The sequence below is a fragment of the Pleurodeles waltl genome, chromosome 1_2, assembly GCF_031143425.1.
Source record: "Pleurodeles waltl isolate 20211129_DDA chromosome 1_2, aPleWal1.hap1.20221129, whole genome shotgun sequence".
Taxonomy (NCBI): Eukaryota; Metazoa; Chordata; class Amphibia; order Caudata; family Salamandridae; genus Pleurodeles; species Pleurodeles waltl.
In genome coordinates this window covers 834,089,148-834,114,647 of record NC_090437.1, presented here as the reverse complement: position 1 = coordinate 834,114,647, position 25,500 = coordinate 834,089,148, and the positions used below count along the sequence as shown (strand labels likewise).

Below are 25,500 nucleotides of genomic sequence, written 5' to 3'. Positions count from 1 at the left end.
TAGTCACAGTGTGAGAGCAAAAACAGTTCTGGAGACTAAAGGGTTGTTTAGAGTTTGGCTCACAGGGTACTCTATTAAAAACATGGCAGAGTACCATGTCTGCCAAGTTTATGGTACTCCCAATCTGTTTACAGTTCGGCAAAACATCACGTTACTACCCGAGGAGCTCCCACTGGTTAGGCCAAGAGAAACCTTACTCCGATGGCCCAGTGAACGGACTTTGTGACATCAGTGTAAGCACCTCAGATGTTGTGTCCTATTTCGGTGAACTACTTATTTTCCTGTTTCGCACAGACAGTCAGAATAGTAAAAATGACCCCCACAAAATGAGAAAAATCCCAGGGTATCCGGGTCAATAGCTTACTGAAAAAAACCTTTAGGCAGTTTGTTTTTAAAAGACAAAAGAGTTTGCTGATTGAACACATGAAACATGGTGGCCAATAAGCAATCTTTCAGTACCTTCAGAGGACCCACGGTGGTGAGGTGACCTCTCTCTTGAAGGCAGAGAGATCTCCACCAGGCAGTTGGAAATCTCTAAACATGGTGTGCTGTAGTCCACCACAACAGCGGAGGAGTACATGCCTCCTCAGCCAGCCAAAGTCAGCCCCCTAAGTGAGTCTGCAGAGTTGCAGCAAACAAGGACATTGGCAGGATGAGTGAATGCACAAAATCTGTTAAACACTGCAGCTAAACATCAAGCACACATTTATAATCATCAGAGTAAAGCTTTATGAAATAATCAGACAAGTCTAGTGACATGTGTAATGTGTTTGAAAGTTACTGATGATCTTACAGCTGCTCCAATGAAGCAATTAAATATTTCAAGAAAATGTGTTCTAAATTGATGTATGTCACAATATTACATACAGAGCTATTGTCTGACAGAAATATTATGACCAAATGATGATTTACAAAATATGATCCTGTAGGCTCCGGATGGTCTATTATTAACTTCAACGTGCAAAAGTTATGTAGATAATATTTAGGACATGATATTTATGTCAGGCAATATTTTGCCTACAATATTTTAGTACCACACCCCCGGACAAGCTGTTGTGATTTGTTAATGTAAATGCACACAAGGAGAAAATAGGACAGGATTTGGCTCATAGAAGATAGTATGATAGCATGAAAATGAATAAGGAGCTGAACATTTTTACACACTCTGAGAAGACTGAGAAAAATATGTGTCATGGCCAAAATGAGCCATTCTTTTTCACTTGTGTGTAATGGATTGCACATTACCCACCATAACACTGTGAAGTAGTGGACATGGGTTTCTACTCTGGGGTTCATGAGAGGTTGTATGTTTTAATCCTACCATTCACAAAGGTACAACACAATGGGCCAATGAGACATGAACAAAAAGTGCATTCCATTTGAGATCCTGAGAGTCATTTTATGTCAATGTGTGACTTGGCATGAAAAGGCAGTGCAGAAGACCTGCCCCAGAAGGGTTGCCAGCAAATGTGGAGTATGTAATCCATGTTATGCACTTTATGGGGTTGTTCTTCTGCTATCCCAAAAACGTAAACAAATTCAAAGTTGTACAAAGAACAAAGGCAAAATTTAGCACTATATAAACTTGCGAAGAAATAAAAAAAAGCATAACTGACCATACATTTGCCATTAATTGTACTAAAGTGAAATTAAAGGAAAACTTAAACAATGGAAACACGCTATGACAGTACTGTGATTTTTTAAATGACTAATAACAAGCAGTATGCTCAAGGCTTGCACAAAGCCAGAAAGTTTTATATGCAAAACAGATCTTGAGTGAAGGTCAATGATTGTACTGTAGTCATTGAGCTAAATAAACACCAATTAAATTGTTAAAAGTTAAAAATACATCTAGCAAAAACACTGTTGTCAAAGGTCATTGCAACATGTTATTAGAAGTGACTGCCTTCTCATTCGCTTAGTAAATAGACAGGGCATTAGGATCACCTACTAGTATCTTAAATTATGCTCTATAGGTGTCATTCTTCCATTAACAAAAAGGCTGTTCACAGAGATTTCTCCTTCCGGGTCCCTAACTGTGGAGCAAACATTACTGCTAAATCAGAGCATAAGCGCACCTAGAAAAAAAAATCTCCTTATTTGGTTTTTCAGTTCTTCAGTCTTGTGCAAAGCAGATTGGTGGTCATGAGTTTGACATTATTTTCTGAAATAGCCACCTCACTCTCTGTCCCACCTTTCTCAGTTTCTTGGCTAGATAACAAAGTTTCACCAATTGAGTGGGTCTTAATTAGCGCTACTGCTCACTCTCTATGAAAAAGTGAACACATTTTTATTAGCAATTGGAAAAATCTAAATCTTGAACTTTTAACTCAAAACATGGAGTTAAACCTATCATATGAAGGCCCGAGAGTGGATCAGACTGTGGTGTTGACTAACTGTATTAGTCTCTGTTAGACTAGGGATCCTTGGTGTGGTCTCCTGTAACTTTTCACCGCTGTATCCCAGGTTGTTGATATGTGCTGGACTCTGTTTTTGCTGTTTTTGATACTCTGGCCACTTTACCAACAATAATCAGTGCTAAAGTGCAAGTGCTCCTATGTAAAATGTATATGTAATTGGCTTTTCATGATTGTCATATTTTATTTACTAGTAAGTCCCTAGCACAGTGCACTAGAGGTGACGTGGGCCTGTAAATCAGATGCTACTAGTAGGCCTGCAGCACTGGTTGTGCCACCCACATGAGTAGCCCGGTACACATGGCTCAGACCTGCCACTGCAGTGTCTGTGTTTGCTGTTTTAAACTGCCAATTCGACTTGGCAAGTGTACATGTAAGGCACCCCTAAGGTAAGCCCTAGATAGCCCCATGGGCAGGGTGCAGTGTATGTTTAAGGTAGGACATATACTGATGTGTTTTATATGTCCCAACAGTGAAATACTGGCAAATTTGGTCTTCACTGTTGCAAGGCCTATCTCTCTCATAGGTTAACATGGGGGCTGCCTTTAAGCATTATTAAAGTGCAGATTTCATTTGGGAGCAGATAGGAATCTGGAGATTAGGGACTCTGAACTCACAATTTACAAATACATCTTTTAGTAATGTTTGTTTTTAGATTGTGTGTTTGAAGATGCCACTTTTAGAAAGTAGGCATTTTCATGCTGAAACCACTATGTGACTCTGCCTGTTTGTGGATTCCCTGTCTGGGTCAGTTTGATAGTTGGGCTGTTTGCATCTCTCCTCTAGACAGTGATACAAAGGGATCTGAGGTGTAGCCTAAATATCCTGATGAGCCATCTGAGCTGTAGGGGAAGGGAGGCATGGTCACTTACACCTGAATGGGCTGTGCCTGCCCTCATACAGTGCAGTCTCCAACCCCCTGGTGTGTGTCTGGGGCCTGGCATGGGCAAGGCAGGATCTTTCAAACAAGAGAGACTTTTCTTCGAAGTTTGCATACCTCAAAGGCAGAAAGGGGTATAAGTAGTGGACCCAAAACCCCTAAAAATTAGATCATTTATGGATTCAAGAGGAATCTTTGCCAAGGAGAAGAGCTGAAGAGCTGAGGGGATGTGCTGCCCCTCCCTGTGAATGTGCTTTGTTGGGCTATCCTGCAGATGCTTCTTCTGCCTGTGAAACGGGACAAAGACTGGTCTTCGTGGCATATTCCTGCTTGGGAAGAATTTCCAAGTGCTTGGACTGAGCTTACCCCCTGTTCTGAAGTCTCATGGCCATCAAAGACTTCCTCTGCCAGCACCTGGACTCTCTGCTAAGACTCCTGCCCTGCCAAGTGCTTCCCTATCCAGTCCTTGGGTCCTTGAAAGAGAAGCTGGAGGAAAAACCAAGAAAACCAAGGCAACCGACTTTGGACGACTCTGGACCGATGCCGCTGCCGAATCCCGTGACGTCACCTGCAATCGAGGCCATGGTCCTCGCTGGAGTGCCAAGACCTCGCAGGCCCGACACCGCTGCAGCCCCACCGAAGTCCGCAACTCCAGAGAAGTCATTGCACCACGTTGTGACTGCCGGATATTGACTCTGCCCGAAGTACGTGGATTCAATGCTTCGCACCAACACCGCCTCACCTCCACCGCTGCGCAGCAAGGACTCAATGCTGCTTTGTGATGCCTCTGCTCCTTCGCTTCGCAGCACCAGAACCGACACCACCTCGGATCCAGCAACGTCACGATCCCCGACTCCGTGCACCAGCTCCTTTTCACATTTCACTAAGGTACTGTACCTGGGGGTCTGCGTGACTCCATGAGTGGTGCCATTGGCGTCGGATTGTTGGGAACGGCTCCTTCACAATGCTGTAATATCACTTCATTGAAACATTTGTGTTTCTAAGCTCTATTTTTGTGTTTAATCTTTAAAAATTCATAACTTGACCTGTATATGTTGGATTTTTGTTGTTTTGGTCGTGTTTTGTTTAGATAAATATTGGCTATTTTTATAAACCTGTGTTGAGCCCATTGGAAGTGTACTTACTGTATTACTGTGGGTGCTAGTACAAATACTTTACACATTGCGTCTGAGTTAAGCCTACCTGCTCATGCCAAGCTACCAAGCGGGTGAGCGGAGGTTAACAGAGTGTGATTCTCCTTTACCCTGACTAGAGAGAGGGTCCTTGCTTGGACAGGATGTAACTTGAGTGCCAACCAAAGACCCAATTTCTAACAGACTCCTTGTATTGATGATCGGCAATGTACTTCATTTACAGATTAAGCATCTTCGGCAGGCAAGAAACTTTGATAAGATGCAACACAATATTTGGAACCTGAAGCACCCTTGGTGCACTACCTATCTCCTACTGCTTACTGTCCACCCTAATGCACCTCTGTATTATTATTAAGTCATCACTGTTTTAGCGGTATTATGCCTGATGCTTAATAAAAAGCCCAGGGTTTTCCCTTTTAAAGACGCAAAAATTCAACCTAGACCGTAAAGTAAATTACCAGTCTATTTTCCAAATCCCTCATTGTGCGAAACTGTTAGAACATGCAGTATTCAATCAATTGAATGACTATGCAGATCTCCATTGTTTAGTTAATCCCATGTAGGCTGACTTTAATGCAGGTGCACTAAAGAAGGGGGCACTGCAGTCCTTGACAATCTGGAGCTCTGCACCAATATGGTCTTTCTGCTGCTCTGGTTCTTTTAGATCTCCCAGCTACTTGTGACACCGTTCACCACCAGATCTTGCTCCAATGTATGGCTTCATTTGGCATCAGTGGTACTGTGTTACTTTGGTTACAAAATTTCTTAACTACATGGTCTATTAAGGTAAAGATGGGCCCATCACTATCCAAAACCCACAAATGTAACTTGTGAAGTGCTCCGGCGATCAGTACTTTCCCTTCTCAGTCACAGTCTTAATACACTGTCCCAAATCCTCCTAACTGTTCAACAAGGCCTGAGCTCCACAGTCTCTGCTGTCTGCAAGAAGAAGATCTACAATTAGATGTCCTCCAACCAGCTTAAGTTGAACAGTTGGAAAACAGAGGTCCTAGCACCATTCCCTCAGTTACATATATGGAATTTGCCTTTCTGACCATACATCCTTGCACAGAAGGCTACACCTGCTCCTATTGTTAGGAATTTGATATTAAAATTGACCGATCCCTATCCCTGTAGGTTCACTCATTGCACAGGTCATCATATGTTTTCCATTTACGTGTCTAGAAGCACATTCCTTTCCTCTTATCTTTACAGCAAAGAGTGCAGATTATGAATGCTTTCATCTCCACCAGATTGGACAACTGCAAATCCTTGTATCTTTTTCTTCCAATCCAAAGCATGAACAGGATACAGCTGGTCCTAAATGCTGCATCTAAAATGACCCTAAACATGAGTACATTTGATTCAGCCGTAGCTGCTATGGTCAAACTGCATTGATTGTCATTGTCTAAGAGAGTTAAATTTAGATTTCTATGTTTGGCCATAAATCATTGCATTATCTATACCCTAGTCCTTTTTCTGGAAGATATTTCTGCTATAAGCCCAATCGGACACTTAGATCAGCTTCTCACTCCTTCACAAATGTTCCCAGATTTGCGCAATCTACCACTAGACAGACAATACTTTTCTATCACTCCTGCTAGGCTCTGGAATGACCTCCTTTTGCAGTTAGGAAATCAGTCTTTGCTTCTGAAGTTTAGAAAATCATTGAAAACTTAACTACACCCCTCATCATAATAGATTTGAATAATTTCTGGCTAGCCACTGAGGTGGTCATTTTGACTTCAGCAGTCTTTTCCATAGACTGCTGAAGCAATGGGCGCCAGAAGACCGCTAGGACTGGTGGTCCGACGACCGCCATATTACGAGTACTGAAGGATTTCCGCCAAAATTTAGGTGGAAATCCTTCAGCAGTCATGCTGGCTGTCGGCGGCACAGAGGTGATTCCACAGCTGTCACTGCCACGCCACAAGGATTCTGCCTGCCATATTACGAGCAGTAATAAGACGTGGCGATGTCCTGATGGCGGGGCGCTGCTGGCAGTGGAAGCGCCTGTTCCCATTCCCTGGTGGATGACCTCCTCCCCGGACAAGGTAGGTCGATCACTCAACAGGGGAGGGGAGTGGGAGGGTGGTGGGATGTTTGTGTATGCTTGTGTGAATGTGTGTATGCATGTGTGAATGCAAGTGTGCATGCATGTGTGTATGCATGTGTGATAGTTGAAGTGAGTGTGTGTTGGTATGTTTGTGTGAATGCTTGTCTGTTGGTGTGAGTGAATGCGTGTATGTATGCGTGTATGCGGGGTGCATGTGTGTGTGCGTGTATGCGGGAGGGTGGTGCTGTCTTGGAAGGGGGTTGGGGGAGTCATCTGCCAGTGAGAGCAAATTAATTTCCTGTCACCGGCAGCCTTTCTGCCAGGGTTTTCGTGGAGGTGCTACTGCTGCAGAAACCCTGGCGGACAGGTGACTCCTAATACTGCCGGTGGCCTAAGGTGGAGAGCCAGCCCGGAGGTGCTGTCCTCCTGCCCAGCTGTCCTACCGCCCTGGCAGTACCAGCAGAAATGTAGCGGTTTGGTGGAGGCCAAACCACCACACTCATAATGTGGCGGTTTTCACGCCAGCCTGTCGGTGGTGAGACCACCACCATGGCCCTAGCGGTCTTCGGACCGCCAGTGTCGAAATAAGGACCTGAGTCTTTTTCTTTCCTTTAGGCCCCCTCAGTGCCGAGGTACCCTTCGGGGTGTCTGCTCTTTAGAAATATAGATAAAAATAGAAATCATCTTTTCAATGCTCTCATTCTTTGGAAAGGAATTGTTGCTTTGGCTTGTGGGAACTGGGCACAGGATGTATTTTTGAACAAAGCAGAACAAAACAGAGCTAGTGCTCTTTACATTCTTGCTTTCCATGAGGCAAGTTAATGGGGAATTTCATGCTTAAAATCCCTTCTATAACTCCCTTCTCTTAATCAAACTACATACAACTATTAAAGATCAAGATCACAATTATTTTCCTGTGGTTGTAATAATTATTTCCCAGTTCATAATGAGACTGGGAAGAGCTCATGATTTAGGCGACAATTTGGATGCAGTACATCCTGGTATCAGTGAAATAGTAGAGTTGTAGTCAGGGCTAGTACTAAGGTTAGAGTTAGTATTAGGAGTTTGGAGAAAAGGCAAGTCTCACTTAGTGAAACATAGAATGAAACATGAATATCTGGTTTAAAACATTGTATCTGTAAGTACAAAACCACACTTAAGCCATTTATGTACCATGGGCACTTTCTAATCCTTATGAAACTTGCATGTAATGTCCCTTTTCCAAGGACCCACCAATTTAAACACGATTAGCCAGTTGAAATTGCTTGAACTATAAGACTTCCACAGCAGTTACTGGGGCAAGTACACTGGGCACCAGGCATGATTAGGGACCAGTCTAGATACCATAACAACTAGAAAGAGATGCAATGCATGACTAGCATGTTCTGCTTGCATGGATAATAACTATAGGGCAGAGACAAGGATCACTATGTCTGTCAAGTAAGAGAAGTGTTACTGAGCACAGGGCAAAACCAAAGCTGCAGTGGTCCCACATGAAGGTCCACAAATCACACCCAGCTGTTAGTGGAGGGATGGGGTAGTGGTCACAAAGTTGGCCCACCAATATAATTTTTTCCAGCAGGCAATGAGAATCTACAAGGCACAAAGTGTGGTGAAAGGCTGCATCCTTTGCCCAGTTCCCATCAAGTACTGGAAGCTGTTTTACTGGGCAGAGGATGTGGCCAAAAGGCAAGGACGCTGTCGATTTACTGTCGGTCCTATATCCGACTGGTACTGGGGACACGGGTATGACACACAGGAAAGGCTAAGGGTCACATGTAAGGTACGGAATTAACTAATTAAATCATACAGTATTGTTTTAAAAATAAATACAATATGATTCAATACATAACCAAAACACCTGCACCTTCGCTCATTTTTTAAACTGTAGGGTTCATATCTGCATTAGAACCATTAGGGTAAACCAACATAATTTGCTCATTGGCAGCTCTTTGCTACAAAATAAACACGCAAACTATTACAGCTCCTTTTTTAGAAACATGGCATCCAGAACTGCCTCTGTGATTTCAGACCCAGGGGTTGTGATCCATGAACGTTGTCCTTTTCTTTCGACAGAGTTACATAAATTATATACGTGTCTTGTAATATATTATTGTATGAAAACTTGTAGGTGTGTGATGCTTTAATTAGGCATGGATAGTGTTTAGATCTGGCTACAGACAGCTTTAGCTGAGTGCAGTACTATGTGCCTCATGTCGCCTGTTCATTAAAAAAGAAAGTACATTAAGAAGAAGAACAAAGAGAGAATGGGGTTGGGTAAGCCCCCTCAACCATTAGCTTTATTACCTTTCTCATGCTTTTAGGATGGTTAATTTATCCCATTTGTGTCTCCATTCGGTTTTTGTGATCTGGATTAAGCGCTCAGTTTGTTAGACTGTAAATGAGATAGGCGACTTCTAAGTTACAGCTAGTGTGCCCAGTATAATATATTAACTTTCCTATTTGCTGCATTTTGTATATGAAGTGCTTACTGTTTAAATGGCATATCCTGTGATAAAGTCACAGTGCTATTCACTATTAATTTGTTTTACTTTGGTGTCAAAACGCAATGTTGTTGGATGTATGACTTTTTTTGTTCACAATAGAAAGACTTGAACACATATGGGCTTTTGTTTTGTCTTGTTGTTCGTTGTGTTGTTTCGTGTAACTTTCCTTCAAAAATAAACAAAAAGAAAATGCTGTCAAAATTCATTTGGAACTGCCACAGGACATACAGGGGCTACTGGGCACCATCCATGGCGGTTGAGGTAATTTGCCACTCGTGTCCTGATATCCTTCCTATTATGACTCTATAAACTGGGACAAGTACAGCCCTTTCCCCACTTCACTGTCAGGCTTTCAAAGGTCCCAGGATCCTCATGGAGGAAGTGGCAAGAGCTCAGAACTCAACAGTCTACCAGCAGACGCAATCATATAATGACAACACTTATCTTTTATGTAGAAAAAAAGTAAATTAATCAGTGACCTATTAGATCAGTCCTTTTGGCACTGCCAGTTTGCCTAAAGGCCTGTCGGACGTGCTCACAGTAGACAGTAAAGAAAACAATTTATGTGAATCTAGGTACATTTCCACACAACAGCAGAACATAAGACAGATTCTGTTGGATTGCTTTCCTACGTTGTTGGGGTTTTCTTGCATTCACTTTTTTATTATTCACCAGTTCTCATACTCTGTTTACAAGTCTATAATAGGAATTGACTTGTAGATACTTTATTGCCTTGTTCCTCTATTTTAAGAACTACAGTGGGCTGAAGGATGTCACCTGCAATAACACTCTTAGAGGCTCTGATGTCTCTCTGGCACCTTCAGACTGATATGTCCTGTGTATTAGTGCACAGGTGAGTTACTTAGGGCCTGATTACCACCTTGGTGGATGAGATAGTCTGACACAAATGTGACGGATATCCCGTCTGCTGTAGTATAGGTTCCGATATATCCTACGGAACATGTAAAACGATGGATGGGATTTCCATCACGTTTGTGATGGAGTGTCCCATCCACCAAGATCGTAATCAGGCCCTAGCACCTTTGACTGTACGCTCCACACAATATTATCTCCACTTAAAATGTCAGATTTTTTTTTTTAATGGATGCATAAATTAAAGTTAGTGAATTAATAGGAAACAACACTCCTTTTAGCTTTCTTGAACTATATAAATGTCAATGGAAAAAACAAATATGAGAGGGAACTAGTTTCTTTCAAAGACTGTGTCATCAAACAGCAGTAAGGGATCCAAATGTTTGATAAGGTTAAGGTAACTGTGTTTAAAAGTTGGTGTCAGTTTTTTTACATGCCCTTTCTAGTTGTGACCCTCAGAAATAGTCACCCAACTAAATGTATTGCAGTATGTAGGGTATGCTTCTGAAGCGTGGCAAATTGTGGTGCCTATTCACCTAAACACTACAGGCCAGTTATCCATCTGAAAGTTATCCAGGAAAACTACATAATTTTACAAAGGTACAAACTACTAGAAACTATATTGGAAATTCAATCCCATATTTTAAGCATGTCTACAGAAGCAATGTCAATCAAGAGAGAGGCAATTTCCAGCTCGTTAATATTCATGGTTGAAGTAGTTGTTACAGCTTTGCCTCTTGTCATTTTGCTCCATTCCTGGTCAATCTCAGCGTGGAAGGCCTTCCACATTGGATTACATGTTGCTGAATTCAAACAGAAGGTGCATAGCCTAGAAAAATGGGTAAATTATCAGATATTGTGGTAGGACCGGGCCTAGCAAACTAAAACGATTTTGGCTGGCTACTTGTTTAGCACTATTAAAATATTACTAACATAAATAAATACATAGAAACTACTACTGAAGCAATCAAATTTGAAGTTGCTAAACAAAATTTACATGTGCTGTTTACATCCCTAAGGATTATGTTGTCACTTTTATAACAGTCTAAGAGTTCTCAAGGCAAGACAGACCATATTAATCATTAGGGAATCTCCCCACATCCACCCTGACGTTGTTTAATTGCTTAAGTAGGTCACCGAGAAGTCTTATAGTACACCACTAAGCTGTTCTTATTGTAACGTGAAAAGCTATGCAAAATAGCTGCGGGCATTCCTGTTTCATCACCAGGCAGTATTTAAACGTTGCCTTAATCAACAGTAACGCACTCTATAACTCTCATGATGTAGTATATGGAGTGATTTGCATGCAAGGAGTAGTTTTAGCTGTTCCTGGGAGAAGTTTCAAGTTTCACCTGTGAGGAAGTTCAAAATCAAGTTTCATGAGGATGAAAGGCATCCAGGGGATTAGGACAGGATTAGAAAAACACTTTATGAAGGACTAGGGCGCATAAGAGTAAAAAAGTGACAGCAGAACAAAGTGAATATAAACACGGAGCACAGCAATGAATACATACTCTGTATCCTCATATATGTTAGAAAACTAGCTGTATTCATCTCGTCAAATGAACAGAGAGCAGGTGTTAGCCCATCCTTATGCAAAGGAAATTAAAAGAATGATGGAAGACATTTTGCACTTCCTAAAGATACCTAGTTGACCAGGAACACTGTTCCATTGTTCTTTTGACTGACTCCCTTGTTTAAATTACTTAATGCCAGTCTCCATAAAAAAAGTTAATAATATTTAGGGATGGCAAATAATACAACTTAATACTCCCTGCCTTCATATGTGATGCACTGTGGGCCTAATTTACCACACAGTGGAGGGCTTTACTCCGTCAGAGAGACAAAGCAAAACACTCTGTCGCACTGACGGGGTATCAGTTCTCCACATTTAGGGATGTCAGATGGTCTTTAGGACATCTCTCAATGATGGCAGGAACTGCTGTCGCAGTGGTTCCTCTCAATTTGTTAAAGGTTTGTTGGACAGCTCTGTCAAACTAAACCTAGTCCTCCCCCCACCATGGGAGTTATCTCCCATGGTTTGGGGGTCATTTAAACATGTTTGCTGTCCCTTACAGCCAGGTTTTTCATGTCAGTGAGGGAGAGTGAAAATTGGCAATTCCATCTCCCACTCTAAATTGGGTGAGTGATTGAATGGCCAAAACTCCATCAGACCGTCAGAGGAGTATGTCATATGATGGAGCAAGAATAGGCTCCCTCTCTGACATACTTAATGTCCTTCGATCTATAAATCACAAGTGTGGACCAAGAGTTTGGTGGAAAGACTACTGCATCTCCGCCAAGCAGAAATCAGGCCATAAGAATGTGTATGAATATTAAAGCATTGAAAATGTAAGTGAGAAAGTAACGTGTCTGCCAGAGTAAAAGGTGTGAAACTTGTAATTCTGGGTATATGTTTAGGTACTTTTAGTGCATTCTTAAGATATCTAGTTTGGGGAGAATTTTCAGGATTTTAGCAGTTCCCAGAAAGCCCCATAGTGTGATACAGTCCTTTTTGACATTAGCTATATTCTTAGGTAAAGTATGTTAAGTTATGCTGTTTTGTGAAATTAGATAGCTTCCATTCTATCATTAATATGGCCGTGCAACATTAACTGATCTGGAAGCTCCTCTCTATGACCGAGGATGTCATGACAGTTCAGTGTCTGGTCCAGATTATGGACTGTTATATTAGTGTTGGTATTTATGGTTTTCTTGTTGTTTACAGTAGGCATCTTTTAATAATTGAACTGTCAATGCATTATGAAGGTTAGCAGGTGTTGTATATCCAGGTAAATAAATATGGGAATTTGCAAATGCAGCAGCATGGTATCTTTGAAAAATGCCTTTAAACTAAATCACCTTCTGAACTGCAAAACTGGCACAATTCAAAGATAAATTGGGGCTACAAAATGGGCCCAGGAACCTGGAATATTCACCAAGCCTGTTCCTGTGGCAGTGGAAGCCATTTACATTTTACACCTGATGTGTCAAGCTCTACCTCTTTTCTTTTCCCACTCTGTCAGAAGCCCTGTTGTGCCATAGGGATATTATCCCTCTGCCTTGCTGTATATTTGTGGGATGTTGACCCACCTCAGTTAATCCCATAGAAGCCAGCCCAGCCAACAACATGTCACTAAGCAAAATACAAAAACAATACATTGTTATATGTCCAGTAACCCATCACTTTGCAGTAGAACATAGAGATAACGCCCACAATATAATTAGGACACTCTCATACCACACCACTACCTAGGAACAGTAATCTATCACTTCCTGTTCATCAGAGGGACACTTACCTTTTATATTGTGTTGCAATGTAGTGACCGGCAGCATGTCACTTTAATAATGTTAATTCATTATATGCAGGACATCCTTGTTAGCTAATTGAGAAACACTACCTCACCCAGAATGCAGCCATACAGCTGGTGTTTGGACTAAGAAAGGGGGCCAGATGTGTACAGCGAAATTACCACTTCATTGATTCCCAGTATCAGTTACAGCAAAGTTCCCTACCCACTTCAAACAGAGGACAGCCTCTTTCCAACTCTTCTGGGCCCTATGTTCCTCCAGAGGAAACGCATGGAATATACCAAAGAAAAGTTTATTTTAGATTTATCTATATCTGTGGGCTCAGCTCGGGAATTCTCGTACAACAAATTTGCACAGTGAAAGAAAACATCTAAAATTCATGAAGTGCTTGAAAAGTAATTCCTGTAATGTTGGTCTGGTGTTTATAGTAAATAGGCAGGAATGCAGGTAAACATCGCAAAGGGATAGTTTGCCTCGTAATGTGTGCATTGCATCTTTTAAATAATATAAATTCACACACTGAATACCTGGGGTACTAAGTCAGCACAATGCACTGAGTCATATAGGCAGTAATTCACTATATTGCACAGTGTCCTGCAGGCACTCATCCAGCACACTGCATTGGATTCTAAAGATACCAGCTATCCATACTGTAACCTACAAACATCCCACTGCATTATAATCACTTCTTTGAACTTTATCCTATGGTAATAACATACTATAATGCAGTTTGACCTAAAAACTTTAACCTATCGCATGGTATTTCATTCACTGTGCTCTACCCAACCCACATTATCTCTACGGAGGGACACTAGACCATTGCACTGCACAGTATTCTGGGAACTGACTCACCACTCTTCAGACTGTGGATATCGAGACACAGCACTGATCTACATCCTAAATATAGTACCATTCACACTGCTTTATGAGGAGGCTAACATGCCCTTGGAGACACTAACAAAACACAATCCAAACCCTAGTGATAATGACTCACTAAATTGTCCTAGTTCATAGGGGCACGAATCTGCCCCACCAAACTGCATCCATAGGCTGCAAAGGGAACGCAGTGCATCTTTGGGCTTCTCACATATTGGATTACACCACTCTTAACTTATCACAATGTCCTATATCCTGGAAACTCTAACTCATCACCAGACATCATTCTCTGTTACCCACCGTATTCCATGGCACCCTTAGGGCACCAGTCAAACACATTGCAAGTGAGACAGTACTCTGATTCCCATTTAAATTGTTGCACTACATAATAGGAACATTAATGCAGAAATAGTCCATTGCATCTTTGGGACTCCAACCTAACCCTCTGCACTGCATCTCACGGGAGCTAACCCAGCACACTTTACACTTCCTTGGAATACTAACCTCCCTCACTGCACTGCATCATGGAGAAGCTAATCCATCACACAGCCGAATACCATGACTGCCTGGTTTTGGGGATCCACCATTTGCCTCCTTCTACCACCACTTTACACTTCCTCTCTCTTGAAGGTTCTAACCTTTTTCATCTTTGTTTGCTGATTTCCTGTCAGTCTCTTTTGCCTTCATTCTTCTTTTTCTTCCTTTATTCTCATTGCTGTAGGTCAAATTTGGATGGCAATAATGAAATGTACACAAACTGTAACCACCTGCGCAAATCAAGCACTGTTTGTTTTGATACCTGGAGATTCATATTAATCCCATTAACATACAATGGACTTTGCCCAGCACCTCTGGATTGTGAGACATTCACTCCTTCCCTGTTTCACAGAACGTTGCTAGGAGTTAATGCAATCTATTTAGTGCCTTGAACGATGGTGGTTAACTTGTTTGCAATCACATTCAAAGTAACTCTATGCACCTGCATTTAGAAATCTGTGTTTTCTCCTCTTAAGAAACAAGATGTGGAGTGGCTTTAAGTATTTCAAGTCTGTCACCATCTTTTCATCAGATTATCTTTTATGCTCCTGTCTCCCTTATCTTTTTTAATTGGCATCATCAGGCCTGAGATTTATAAAGTATGCGCTTGGGAGGGGGATAAGAAAACCGTGTTAGTCCACATGTTTCAGACTGACTTCCAGCCTGTCTTATTTATAAGCGACGCTATCAGTTTGTGCAACAGATTTGCAGCTTTGAACATTGCTTTCAAGAAGGCCTTCTGTGACACCTCGATCAGTGCTTCACTTATCGGTCGAAAGCAGTTCACATCCTGGTACATGCAGTTCCACATGTCAAATGCGAAATGTGAATTGTAACAACCAAAATACAACTATGCATCAAATAAAATGCAACGACTGGCTTAAAGGGACTACTTGGCAGCGCTGATTCTGCCTAACTTGGCCCACCTGAATCTACGCATCTTACCGCGCCTGACTGGTCACCGGAAGTCAAGTCGGTTGTTGTTGTGGCAAAAGGTTTCATGGTGACATTTCTCAGAACTGAGCAGCTCTGTGTGTTGATTTTAGAGTTGATAAAATTGCCAATGATTATTTTAGTAAGGCTGGAGAGTGAGCTCTCATAGCACAATGGTTAAAGCAAGTAGTTAATCAGGTTCAGATAACGACTGCAAAACCACTGCCACCATAAAGATTTTGATAAGACCTGAAAGGTATTTACTAAACGTGCTTGAGCGCATTGCTTACAAATGCGTATAAATGCAAGCTGTGTTTTAAGGGCATTTGTTAAATATGTATTTAGAAAATATTTACATCGTGAAGGATAGGGAAATCCATAATTATTTCCCTGAAAGATAGTAGGAATAAAGTACCCACTCTACTGTTATTAATGACACAAAAGGCCTTTTAAAAGCAGGTCTCATTTTTTATTACACGTGTTGGAACCCTACCCCGGAAATAGAGAAGCTACAGTTGCCAAATGGCTCCAATTTGACCTTTCTTCGCCAAATGTCCAAAAGCGGATTTAAAAAAAAGCTTATTGTGTTCCATGCGTGTCCTCAGTTCACCTCACTTAAAAATATGAATTCTGAAGATGTATCTGTTAGGGAAAAAAATGGTTCGATGAAACCAACACATTGTTCTCGTCACAAGTGAATCTAAAAGTTTCCGTGATCAGTCCTGGGGCTGGATTAGACAGCTGGTGTCGGTGCTAAAGTCACATGTGATGGCAAAAACGAAGAAAACCAGCCTTGGAAATAACTGAGCTGCTGTAATGGACAGAGCTCATTTCTCAATTCCTCCAATGTGAAGGACGGGACTTGTTTTGATGCACGATACATTTTCTACATTCCTAATTTAGTCAGGGTAAAAGAAGTTGCAACATGACCTGGTTACTTTTTTGCACATTGTAAATTCTTTGTATGCGACCGAGCATTAGGATGAGTTTGTCCTTCCATTTAGCACATAGGTAACCACAATAGTTTACACGTTTCCGCTCTATTTTGGCAGCGCTGCAAATCTTTTATATTTTTTGAAATGTCAAGAGAAAGGTGGATAATTAGTAATGCGGCGCACTGCTTTGCAAATCGTTACTTTTACTGGTGTTGTCAGATTTTTTAATTCTGTAAAATAGCGTTGCATATTGGTGTAGATGAATTTAACACGAGGAAATCGGCAACCATGTAGGTGAAAATAGGACCCGGTTTAAAAATTAGGATTATTCAGGCAGTGTTCAGCAGGTGCAGGAGCCCTAGGGAAGGTGTGCAAGGGTAAGGAGCTACGATCGCATCCCGCATGCATTAATTCTTAAAGGAAAGAAACAGAAGTGTATAGTACAACCGTGGTTACTAATCTGACACTGCAGCATACGAAGGAGGCAGCGCAAATCTCCGATGACAGAAAATGCAGAACATTGCACATCCTGAAGATTTTATCTGAGAGCGCTGAATACTAGGAGGTTAGAAGTGCGGAATCATGTGATATATGAATACTCGGCATTAGTCTGTACACCATGTATTATTAATAGTTGTAGTAGTAATATTTCTTAATAATAAAATCATTTTATTCAACACCCTATGCACATATTGATTTCAAAAGAAGCACAAGCGAAACTTTTTTTTAAGGTAAATCAGCTTTATTAAAATCAAAATATATATGAATCTCATAATAACAATACAAGATATCTTTCACAACAATAATAATATACATTTGAAAGGAATTATAAAAGCTGGTTAAAATTTTAAAATGTAAAATGGGGAAAAAAAATAAAAACGGAACAAGACCAATGAAAATAAAAAAGATACAAGCAGTGATATTCAGTAAAGCATAAAGTTGAGCTAAAGTTAAATTCAATCAAGAACAGAGAAAACAAACCATTCATGGTGGCTTAAAGTTCTCAGATAATGTACAATTAGTAGAATTGCAAGCAACAACATTAAGATAATCAGTCAAAGGTAACCAATACAGATCTCTGTTTATGGAGGGGCAGCATAAAGAGGTAAACGCAATATCTAGTCTATGGTAGTGGCAAACATTATACCACCAAGCCTTATAGGAAATGTTGGTTGATTTTTTTTCCAATTAAGAGTAATTTGCTGAAAGGCTAAAGCTAACATAAGATCCAACAACTTTGAACTATCATCATCTGAAACAATGTTAGCAGAGAGGCTACCTACAAAAAAGGACTGAGAGAGATAATTGGGATGGCAAATGAAAAATGGAAGTAAGCTGATGCCAAACTTTTCTCCAGAAGGAGACAGTGGGAGGACATTCAAAGAGGATAGGCATAAGGTCTCCCTTTGGGCTATCGCAAGACCAACAATTTGAAGTTGAGGATACAGAAAATGTAACTATAGTAAAGGGGGTAAAATAAAGCCTGTGGTAAAGAAAGAAAAGTGACGGTGTGGTAGAAGCTTACCAAGATATTCTATAAGATATATGCCATATCTTATTCCAGAAGGCAATAGTCCAGGTACATCCCAAATCCAATTCCCATCGAGATTCAATTTTAGATTTAGGCTGTGTCAAAACAGGAGAATGAAAAAGTTTATAAATATTTGATGCCTTAGGAAATGAGGTAAGAAAGGAGGACAAAGAAATAGGTAATTCCGAAGAAGAAGGAAGGGAAGGCAATGAAAAAAGTACATCAAGAATAATATTAATAAGAAGAAGATATGTATGCATAAATGAATTAGGACTATGAAATAGAAGTTGGAATTGTGAAAATGAAAGTGGAGTATCATTGGAAAATACATCTTTGACCCACTCCATATCTCTTTGTCTCCAGGATTTCCAAAATAAAGTTTTTTTTTATTGATAGTGATGAGACGGTTATGCCAAATAGGGGAATTCAGATAAGAAGAAAAAGTGACGGTTGGAGATAATTAGTGAGAACGCAGAACAGCACAAGTATGTTTAAGAAGCAGGGAGGAGATAAGCGAAATATTATAAGAAAAGGAAACCACCTCACGAGGAGAAAAAGGTAGAAGAAAATAACATTCAATATCCAACCATAAGGGAGTAAACACAGAGCTTGACAAGGAGATCCATCCAGAAGCTTGACGCAAACAAAAGGATTTGTGATACAGTCGGAAATCAGGAAAATTGGCTCCCCCTCCTGTTTAGAATGACAAAGTTGACTAAGAGAATTTCTAGATTTCTTATTGTTCCAAAGGAATTTAGACATTGTGGAGTCATGTTGTTTAAAGAAAGTAACAGGCAGAGGAATCGGAATCATGGATTGGATATATAAAATGTTAGGAGAAATCATAATTTTGATAGAGTCAAGACGACCCCACCAAGATAAAAATAAGGGATTCCATAACAAAAGGGATCTATCAACCTTCTCTAAAGCATCAGAGATATTTACTTCAATGGAAGAGGTGAACCAAATACTTAAATATTTAATCTTGGCAGTATTCCAAAGAAAGCCAGTAATATCGAATGATGATCTAAAACAAAATATTGTTAGAGGAAGGATTTCAGTTTTATCCAAATTTATTTTATAACCCAAAATCAAAGAAAAGTCCTCTATCTCCCGAAGTAGAGATGGAATCGAGAGTTCAGGGTTTGAAATATATGAAAGTATATCATCTGCATATGCCGTTAATTGTAAGTGTTTCTCACCATAGTGGAAACCCTCAATTTTAATGTTATTTCTAACACAGGATAGAAAGGCCCTAGAGCTGAGATAAATAGGAGTGGAGAGAGCGGACAACCTTGACGAACGCCTCAACTTAATAAAAAGTATCTAGACAATTTCCATTCACCAATATCAATGCTATTGGGGATTAATAAAGGAAATAGATAAATGAAATGAAATGAGGCCCTAAACCATGCCAGGCTAAAGTTTTTAATAGAAAAGACCAGTCTAACCAATCAAACGCTTTCCCAGAATCTACGGAAATTGCTACTAAGGAGTACAATAGAGTGGAAGCTTTGCTGAGTACATTGAAGAATGCTCTAGAGCTGTCAGAAGCAAGTCTTCCTTTGACAAAACCAGTTTGTTCCTTACTTATCAGCCCAGCTAAAAGAGGATCAAGATGTAAGGCTAGAAAATTTAGCTAAGATTTTATAATCTGTATTGAGCAGAGAAATTGGCCTATAATGTTTACAAAAAGTATGATCCTTACCTTTGGAATTAAACAAATCGAGGCTTCTTGAAATGTTCCCCTTGTACAGGCAGAGCCCGTGAAGAATTGAAAAAGCTGTAAAAGTTTGGGAAGTAAAATGTCAGAAAAATGTAGAAAAAATTCCACTGTGAATCTATCCGGACCAGGAGTTTTACCTTTTTTAAGAGACTGAAGGGCTTAAAAAAAGTTTGACAAAGAAATATCTACTTCAAGTGAAGGAACATCAACTAGAGACTTATTAGGGTTTGTTATTTTCTTTAAATAATCATCAATATGTAAGGAGGTCGGGACTGACTCAGGAGTACAATGTGTTTGATAATAATTGACAAATTCAGCTAAGAGATCGTCATCTTTAAAAAGGGACTTACTAGTATCTGTAATTATAGACTTCACTGTGTGCCATTGCTTTCGTACTTTTAAATAACTAGCCAGAAGCTTCCCTGATCTATTTCAACCCCCATAATAGCAGGCACTACTACATAAAAGAAAAGAGGAGGCATTATCAATTGAGATTTTGTCAAATTCCAATTTTGCTTGAATAAGCTCTTGTAGATTAAAATGAGAAGAGGAAGAATAATATTGATGTTCTAAGCATTTAATTTTTAGAAGTAGAGTTTGATGATGTGCATTAAAAGGTTTCCTTTTCTTAGAGACAAAATGTAGTATATGTCCACGAGCTGCAACCTTAAAAGAATCTCATAACAATTGTGGGGAAACATGAGAATCATCATTAAATCAGAAAAATTCCCCAGCAAAGGCAACAAAAGATGTGGAAAATTTAGAAGCAAGCAACAATGAATTATTAAATCGCCACCTATTGGATTTGGGATGCACTGGGAGCAAATCAAAATCCGCAATGACTGGAGCATAATCAGATATTACCATAGGTTCAATAGAGGAATTAATAGGATTTTGGGAAAGTGATTTTGAAACAAAAATATGGTCAAGTCTAGATAAGGAGCCATGTGGTGGAGAATAAAATGAGAAATTCCTACTATCAGGATTACAGGTTCTCCATGAATCAATTAAATTACATTGTAAGAGAAATGCCTTAAATTGTTTATGCATTTTATGGGGAGAAAATGTAATTACAGATTGCCTATCTATAAAAGGATCAATCATTTGATTGCAATCCCCTCCAAGAAGAAAAACATCATCATTATAATGCAAATATTGTTTAGTATTAGGCCCCAAAAAATAATCTGAGTGATTAGGACCATAGATATTACCAATAATCATTATAATCCCATTAATACAAAGGTTCATCTACAATCGGAATCTGAGTCTTGAGAAGTAACACTAACTGATCATTTTTTATGCTGAGCACAATTACACAATTTTTCTTTGTAGATGTAGGAGAAGTAAAAACAATGCCCACCCAACCTCTTTTAAGTTTCATTGCTTCGGAATCCGTCAAATGGGCCTCTTGTAAAAGAACCAAGTCTGGATTATATTTAGCTAAATGGGATAACATTCTTTGCCTTTTTATTGGGTTAATAAACCCTTTGACATTCCAAGAGATAACTCTGAATTTTTACGTCACATAACCATATATATATGGATACACGAAAGGTCTTGTACCATAAATAACTGAAAATACAATAAAGGGACAGGAAAACAAGGAAATCAAAGGGAGAGAAGAGTAAAGGGGCAGCAACAAAAGAAAAGATGGAAAATATTCAAGAGAAAAAGAAGAGACAGTACATGTCAATTAAAGACGACTGCAAAAACATACCTGAGATGAATGGACAATGGGACAGGGGTGGTGACAGCACAGACTGAAGACGGCACAGCAAGGAAACAGAATGCATCAACAGACAAATGATACGAGCAAGAATAATGATGTATAGAACACAAGGAACCAAAACATCCAACAGGGTAGTATATGGAAAGCACCATGAAAACTGAAGAAAAAAATGGCTCAGGCTCCTAAAACGCGTCCGAAGATGCTCGGAGAACCGTTGTCAGGTGGCCATCTTAGCTGGTGGCTCGCACGCACCCCCGCAAGATAAACGTTTTAACTATAGTAAAGTCCCACAGACTGGAGCCAGTTGTCGTGGCAAGCACACACCTTCATTTTGTGGTGGCTTGCAGTATGTCCAAGACATTTTCGAAGTCTGTCAAAAACATGAAGTGCTAAGTATTAAAAAGCTATCATAAAGGGTATGCATCTCTGTAAAATCATGGAGCATGGAGTCTACAAGGGGAGGGGCTGTGCAAAGAAACTCACAAAGATTTGGGGCACGTGGGATGCATAGACATGAATACGGCCATCCTAGTACTAGAAGTACTGCTGATTATGGGTGGGTGGGGCAGACCAGGTGACTCAAAGGCACTCAGGGTGGGCAGGAAATACAGTTGATCTACCAGTGTAAAGTTTGTTATTGAGTTTGTGTTTACAATAAACTAAAAGTAAAATTTAAAAAAAATATCATATATTATGTTGCTAGGTCAAGATTACAGAGCTGTAGGGCTTGCTTTAGTGGGAGTGCTTTAAAAGTAGATTCAAGGAAGAACCTCTGAAATTCATATAAGATATGGCTAATAGTCCAAAACTGTGGTTCAGCAAACGTTCTGCTGAAGACTACAGTGAGCATTGAAAGAGATGGTTGGCTGTCTGGAGTGATGGGTCTCTCACAGGATGTTAGGAAAACCGATGTGCGAGCAACTGGATTTATATGTCACACTGCAAATTCATGCAATCACTGAGTTACCTTTTAAAAGAAATTCCGCTTTATAAATGCCTGTTTTTTGGATAGTGAATTCTATGAATTAAAATGAGGAACTGAGTATGTAAAGTTATGTATGAATTAACAAAAAAACATAGCACGTGCATTTTCTTATTGCTGAAGTGGATCTGGGAGCTTCACATACAGGAAGATGTACTTTGCTTATGTGACTTTTCTGGATTGGTAAAGAATTTGGAAGTCATGAAGTAATTTGAGTGGAGCTACAACATTACAACAGAAGATTAAGATAAATTAATTACTACCATGCATAGATATCAGGGCATGTGCAAAAAATACTTTTCTAACAAAAAATACCAAGGATGCAAAAATACCCCTTGCAGAGAAATCCTTAAGACAGCACATATGACAGCATCATAAAATGAGCAACTCAAGACATTTCCTGCATGTTGTGTTTGAAATTATAAAACCGAAGGGCCCACAGTACTAATCCCTAGTGTCAAACCAGGAAGTACAAGTTGCATGTAGACTGGTTTGCATACAGAGATGCAATTTACGATGCAACCTATGTACAATTGAATCTCATTGCAAATTGTTCATTTGCATAGGAACAGAACATGACATGCCTTATGTTCAATTGGGCAGATCACAATTTGCAAACCCATGTGAGAAGTGAGGGTTACTGCCTGCAAGGGAAAGGGTCCTACAAACGACAACAAACCTCAAACCCTATATTTGCAATTCCAAACAGAATATGGATGTTGCTTTAAAAAAAAATGTTTCCCATTTGGGAAGTCAACAATGGGAACATGCACTGGCCCCTATACTTTGGAGGTCACCCAAAACGATTCCTGCAGAGACAATTTCCACATTGTGAATCAGATGCCACTTCAACTTGCTTAATGATTTGCTACTGCAGTTGTGAATTGCAATTAGGAGAGGATGCCCTAATAACACCCCCTTCTAATTTCAAATCTGAATGGAACAACTGATGACAATGACTTGTATCCCTACAAGTGGCTAGATTAACCAATTCACTGGCATGGACTTTGCCTATGACACTTGTAGCAACATTCTAAACTATATGTGGGGTCAGTCATGGGAAATGATGGATTATACAATGATAGGGTGTTTTAATATGGGTCACTGAAACTATATTGTAGTGTATGGTTTGTGGGATTTTTAGACCAGTAGGATCAAATCTCAATGGAATGGAATGGCCGTCTTCACCTCAACGTGTTTAATTGTTCCAATGCAAAACGCATTAAATAAATAATTTAAAAAATCAATTAATGTAGCGCAAAATAAAAATAATTTGTCATTTTGAACTAGGAACTAGATGTGACACATATCGATAGTACTCATTGTGCTAAATGAAGAAGGAAGAAAGTCTGAGCAGATCCAGCATATAGTCAAGCCTGCAACATGCAGCACTGCACGGTGCCAAATAACCCTTTGCATTGTCTTATGGCTATTGGAGACAGTGATGTGCATTTTAGACGTAGATAATGGCAGCAGAGGCTCGTACCACCAATCAATATGGCTATTTATCAATATTTGATATTTTTATGATCAACATGGAATTTCTAAATATCACAGTAAGAGAACATGATTATCATGGTGTATGAGAATGTCTCATTTGCGCTATAAACTAATCTCTAAAGTGATACAGGATGCTAATGAGCAGTGCCACAGTAATGCTGCTACTGGCTCTTTAAAGTTGTCAGTAGTTTATGGTCCCATTGTTATCAATGGAGCAGTGTGGTGAATGGCTGATGATCCCAGTCAAACAGCAGCACAGAGGTTGTAGTTTAATTATAATATATTTTAGTGGCTCAGTACTATCATTGGTTCAGTAGTACTAAAGGATAAATGTTATCAGTGGTTCTGTGTTATCCAAGGTTCTGTATTACACGCACTTCAGCATCATGAGGGACACAGTATTATTGCTGGATCAGTTTTACAGTTTCATGTGTTAATAATGGATCACCATTGTCAATAACCCAGTTTTATCAGTGATTCCTTGTTAAATTGACTCACTATCAGTGGCATAGTATTAGCAATGTGTTAGTGGTAGTTTGTGCCTCTCGTCCCTTACTCGGGTGACTGGAGCAAGGGTGATCGGGGCAACTTTGTCCAGCAACGTCAGCAGTGACTAAAGGACTGAAAGGGGACACTAGGCAATAGTATTCAATAAAAGCTCAGAAACAAAGGAGCCCAGATTTAAAGATGACAAATGAAAGAGGAAAAAGGTCACTGTGCACGAAATTCTCTACAAAGCAACAATACAAGAGAAGAAAAAGCAATACAAAACAAGTAAAAAGTAACCACAAAATCAAATCCAATGTACCCTAGGAAGACGTAACAAGGGGCTGGAGTGCAAGGGGCATTGGACAAGACAAAAAAGAAATCCCCAAAATGTGATACCCTGAATAATGGAAAAGTGCCTTTATGTAGTAACTTGTTTTGACAACCCCAAGGATGATCACGAAACACATACAGCCATCTCCAATTAGCATTCCCCATTGAAATAAATAGTACTTTCTGTAACAAGACATTGACCTTCAACCACCAGATGTCCTCATAGCCAAACAAGCAACTTAAATGGCTTTCTGCTTCAACATCTCCTTTTGCTGAAAATGATAAGGTGGAGTATATGCGATCTACTTTTATCTAATGGCCCCCAGATATGTACAACACATCTTGCCCTCTGTCAGTGTGACGTCTGAAAACTTTTGGCATATAACTGCCCCCCGCTCGGGGCCCACAGGTCCCACACACTTCGGAATCCGCACCTCGCCGTAGCTTTATTAGTGACCCAGTTACAATGCATATATGTTTACTTTTAGATCAGTGTATTTAAGACTTTACCCTAATTTGTAATATAAGTTGGACAGGGAGAGTGGTGCTTTTCAAATGTACTTACTGTTGTTCTATTTGTTTCTCATTTGGTATTCTTCGTGTACATAGAGCACTTCAACCATTCATATGCACTTGGTTAAAAGTTGTAGTTTGTTGTTGTCATGAAGTCTGGACTTCTGAGAAGTGCTCCCTGGCACATTCATACATTTTTCCTCCATCAAGTGTGATACCC

General features: G+C 39.9%; 1 protein-coding gene across 2 annotated transcripts in view; it reads left to right on the top strand.

Moving 5' to 3' along the window:
* HPGD (15-hydroxyprostaglandin dehydrogenase) overlaps positions 1–25,500 on the top strand; it is a 215,748-nt gene that overhangs the window by 1,725 nt on the left and 188,523 nt on the right. The window lies entirely within an intron of this gene.